Below are 4,826 nucleotides of genomic sequence, written 5' to 3'. Positions count from 1 at the left end.
GTGCCTGGGTGGCTCAGTTAGTTACAAGTCTGCATTCAGCTCAGGTCATGATCCCAGCACGGATGGTGTCCCACAGATGGCTCCCTGCTCAGCGGGGAGTCTGCTTCTCCCTCTGTCCCTCCCTGCAATTGTGCTCACTGTCCCTCTCCCGCTCTCTCAAATAAATAAATACAATCTTTTAAAAGATAAATAAATATAAAATCTGCCTTACATCAGGCTTGTGTATTATGATACATTATATTGTATTCTTTCCACCACATCAAGTTGCTTAGTAAAACTGATGTTTTACTGAAAATACTCTAGAACCTATCCTGACCAATCAATGTAAGATGCTCTAATGGAAGGGATTTCTTGCCAGTACCATGGGAGATGGGGCTCTACTCAGTTTAATCTTCTGGACATGCTTTATCACCATCCACAGCAAGGTCATCTGGACCTGCAGAGCTGATGACAGCCTGACGGGGAAGCTCCATCAGGTCCTCTCATGGTATTAGAGCCACATGGTGTCCAACAGGACCTAAGAGGAAGCAGTCGGGAGAGGAGCAGACATTCTTTGCACCCTCTCAAAGAGGCACTATTCCATAAACCCTGATCTCAGCCCCCCTCTCTGATGGATAGCAGAGAGTCAGCCTCCTTATTTTTTTTAAGATTTTATTTATTTACTAATGAGAGACACAGAGAGAGGCAGAGACATAGGCAGAGGGAGAAGCAGGCTTCCTGCAAAAAGAGCCCGATGTGGGACTCAGTCCAGGAACTCCAGGATCATGCCCCAAGCCAAAGGTAGACGCTCAGCCACTGAGCCACCCAGGCGTCCCAGTCAGGCTCCTTATCTAGTAATTATGATGATGACCACCGCCTACAGCTTCCATCTACCAAGCACTATGCTAGGCACTTGATGTTCCTATTGTAAGGTAATACTATCCCCATCACAGAGGAAACAGGATGAAATTAAGACTCAGAAAGCTGAGTGACTTGCTCAAGGGGACACCAACTAGAAAAGGCACAGAGCCCGAGTTACAGCTCCTCAAAGGCTGCCCTTCCTCCCCACCACCCTGCCTCATGCTGAGAGAAACCACACACCTGTATAGCCCACTAGTGCTACTCCCAAGACCCCTGAGAAGACATCCTCAAGAGCCCACTGAAGCCTCTTCCTGTAGCCTTACCACAAGACACAGGAGAAACTCCAAGGATGGCAGGCTTATCATCCACCTAATAAAATGGGAGCCCAGCCAAAGATGGTTTAGAGATAGCACATTCACGCCAAGCCATTTCCCTAGCTCCTAGCACCCCGTTTCTCTCCACCTCATGCCCTTGACCCACACTGCTGCAGGCAACCAGGAGGTTGGGGAAGCAGACAGTATCCACGCGATTACCTTAGTGTTTGTTAACTCTGGCTCTGGAAACAGCAGTGATGATGATCCCTATCAGATGAATGCATTGTCATGTTTGTTGACATCTGTGTCAAGTGGTGATGCCAGTCATCTGCATGTGCCTGAAAGAATAGACAGCAGGGGGAGTGGATTTGGGTCCACAATGCCTCCCAAGAACTTGGGGTCTTGTCCATTCTAGCCCAGATAGTTCACGCCTGTGTTATTTCTCTAGGCCTCATCCTCCTTGAGCTCCAACTACGGGGTTAAGCTAAATCATCTCCAAAGATCATCAAAGCACCAGGGTTTTCAGATTTCATCTCTCTCTCAGACTGGTTATAACAAACTCCTTATATTAGGCAGGGTTTTCCAGAGAAACAGACTAATAGGATAGATATATAAAGAGAGAAGGACAGATAGACAAGAGAAGATTAATTCCAAGAGTTGGTTCATGCAGTTATTGGAGCCAGAAAGTCTCACAATCTGCTGGAAGTTGGACAACCAGGAAATCGTGTGGTGCAATTCAGTCCAAGTGCAAAAGCCAGAGAGCCAGGAGAGCCCCTGGTATAAGTCCCAGGCTGAGGTGAAAGACCAAAGGATAAGGGCCATTGCTATAAATACAGGAGTCCCAAGAATAAGAACCAGTAGCTCTGATGTCTGAGGGCAGGAGATGACCATCTCAGCTCAAGAGAGAAAATATTTACATTTCCTTTGCCTTTTTTGTTCTATTCGGGCCACCAGTGGATTGGATGATGCCCAGTTGTAGTGGTGAGGGCTGACCTCTTAATCAACTAAATCAGATGTTAATCTTTTCCAGAAACACTCTCACAGATATACCCAGAAACAATGTTTCACCAGCTACCTGGACATCCCTCAGGACAGTCATGTTGACACATAAAATTAACCATCACAGTCCTAGATGAGAATTAGAGTCAAACTTTATAATCCATACATTTATCCCTTTATTCACTCATTCGGCCAACATCTCCTAAGTGCCTCCTCTGAGACTTGTTGGAATAGCTACAGAAAAACTTTGCAAGGGAGAAGGGAGTAAAATAGCACTTAGTAACCTGGTTTTTCAGACCCCTAAAAGTATTCAGCCTCTAAATTAAAAACCAGAGCTGTGGTGTTTTCTGTTGGTAGGCTGACTAACATCTGTCTCTCTACTTAGATCCCAAGTTCCACATTAGTCGTGCCTGCCTTCAATTCCCAAAGCCTAGTACAGTGCCTGGCACATAGTAGACAGAATAAATGTACAATAAATACTGCAAACCTGAAGAATACATTATTTTTATGTTAATACAAACATGCATATGCACTTATGAATGAAAGTCAAACTTGACATGCATTTCTAAGATGAAAAGTTTGGGGCAAAAGTGAGAGAGGCATGAATAGGTAGAGTATAGAGGATCTTTAAGACAGTGAAACTACTCTGTGTAATGGTGGATACAAGTCATTGTAAACTTGCCCAGACCCATGGAATGTACAACACCAAGAGTGAACTCTGATGTAACCTACTGGAATTTGGGTGATCATGATGTGTCAATGTAGATTCACCCACTGTAACAAATGACTTTTTTTTTTCTTTAGATTTTATTTATTTATTCATGAGAGATGGAAAGAAAGGCAGAGACACAGGCAGAGGGAGAAGCAGGCTCCTCACAGGGAGCCCAATATGGGACTCAATCGGGGGACTCCAGGGTCACGCCCTGGGTCAAAGGCAGATGCTCAACCACTAAGCCACCCAGGTGTCCCATCCACTGTAATAAATGTACCATTCTGTGGGGGAGGTTGATAGTAGGGGAGGCAGTGGGTGTGTGGGGGCAACAAGGGCATAGGAAACATCTGTATCTTCCTCTCAATATTGCTATGAACCTAAAAAGGCCTTAAGAAATTAAAGTCTATTTAAAAAAAACACTTCAGGGCAAGTTTGTTGTCTGGGTAGACGTGTCTAGAACATATTCCCTCTCCCAGGAGAGCTTCTGGAGCGCCAGCAAAACCATTGTGCCAACTGGGAAGGAGCTGCACCTCTCCACCCTCAATCCAGTGGTGGGCTCCCCAATAGCCACCTCATCCTCTCTCTAGGCACACCCTAGAATGGTGGCCAGCACGATGCTGGGTCACACACACACACACACACACACACACAAACACACACACAATCCCACCAGCAATCCTGCCCTGACCCATTTAGTTTGACTGAGCAAGTTTGGATTTCCTAAAGGACCTTTCTCAGAGAAGTGAAATTGAAAAGCAAGAGTACACATCAAGCGCCAGAGCTCTGACTGATGCTCCTTTGTCAGGCCAAGTTGGACTAAATGAGCCTGTGGGACTTCACAGAACAGGGAGGCTGCTGTGCATGAGACAGAGAAGAAATGGGTTGTTTGGCCACTGAAAGAAAAGGTGAGAGATATGGGAACAAGCAAAAGAGCCAAAAAGATGGAGAGGTTGGGAGTAAATGGACAGCACAGCTGGGGTCACTAAAGAACATTTTCTGAAAGGAGATGCCTCATATTCTGGATGCATTTCTGCAAGATACAACCCTTCACCTCCTGGCTCCCTCAATGCCTACTCCCAAACTTCCAGGAAGGTCTACTAAACTCACCAGGATTTTTGCAGATGCGTGTGGAAATCAAGTACGGGGTAGAGTTTTCTGTTCTCAGAAAGCCAGCACACCTTCCTCCCCTATAGGTATGCAAACATGAAAGGTACAGCTTTAAACATCCAAAGGGGCCATGAAAACAAAAGGTTTCCATCCATTTTACCTGGTTCTAAAGGAAGGGGAAGCCCCAGTTGAAAGTCTAATGCAAAAGCAAAAAAATAGGAAAGCATAAAAGGAACAACTTAACAGAGCACAGATATTTTTGCTTTGACTAAGTCAAGTTAATCTTAGATACCCAGACCATGGTTCCCCTCCTGTCCCGTGGTCTTCAGCTGATGTGTTGGTTCATCAGGAAGGCTGGCTTCAGGCTTCAAGTAAAGACTGTCTTCTGCCCTAGGCTACCTGACCTACATCTGGCTCAGTGCTACCAACTCATTTTGATGACAGGTCTGGTCACGCTGTAACCCTGCCTCCTGCATGTCAGCTCCCCTCATTGGCAGGAGGCCCCGTTCTTTGACAGGCTCCAGGGCACATAACCCTAGCCAACCTTCCAGAAAGCTCCAGGATGAAAGGCCATGTCTGGCTGAATGAAAGGCAGTAAAATGACTTGGGAGTGAGGCTATATCCTGCCCCCACCGAATGTCCAATCCCTTCTCATCTTGATACAAAATTCACCAGCTTCCCCCACCTGATCCCCTGATGACTGATCCACTTCTTCCCTTCACACACAGATGAGATCATTAACGAGTGAAGCATGCTTTATACGTTTGCTCATACACACACATCAATTAGAGGAGGTCTTCTCATCTATGCATAACCCTAGATAAACAAACAAGGATGGAAAGCTCATACAGGTA

General features: G+C 45.8%; 1 long non-coding RNA gene across 1 annotated transcript; it reads right to left on the bottom strand.

Annotated features, from left to right (window-relative positions):
* Positions 1-1,389: 1,389 nt before the first annotated feature.
* Positions 1,390-4,387, bottom strand: LOC121496932. Its single transcript, XR_005989372.1, has 3 exons — positions 4,265-4,387; positions 3,973-4,052; positions 1,390-1,492 (listed from the first exon to the last, which is right to left on the bottom strand). It is a non-coding gene; the product is annotated as an uncharacterized LOC121496932 (long non-coding RNA).
* Positions 4,388-4,826: the final 439 nt, after the last annotated feature.

Source organism: Vulpes lagopus, chromosome 8 (genome assembly GCF_018345385.1).
Source record: "Vulpes lagopus strain Blue_001 chromosome 8, ASM1834538v1, whole genome shotgun sequence".
Taxonomy (NCBI): domain Eukaryota; kingdom Metazoa; phylum Chordata; class Mammalia; order Carnivora; family Canidae; genus Vulpes; species Vulpes lagopus.
The sequence above is the reverse complement of the archived record's forward strand: the minus strand, read 5'-3'. Positions and strand labels throughout refer to the sequence as shown.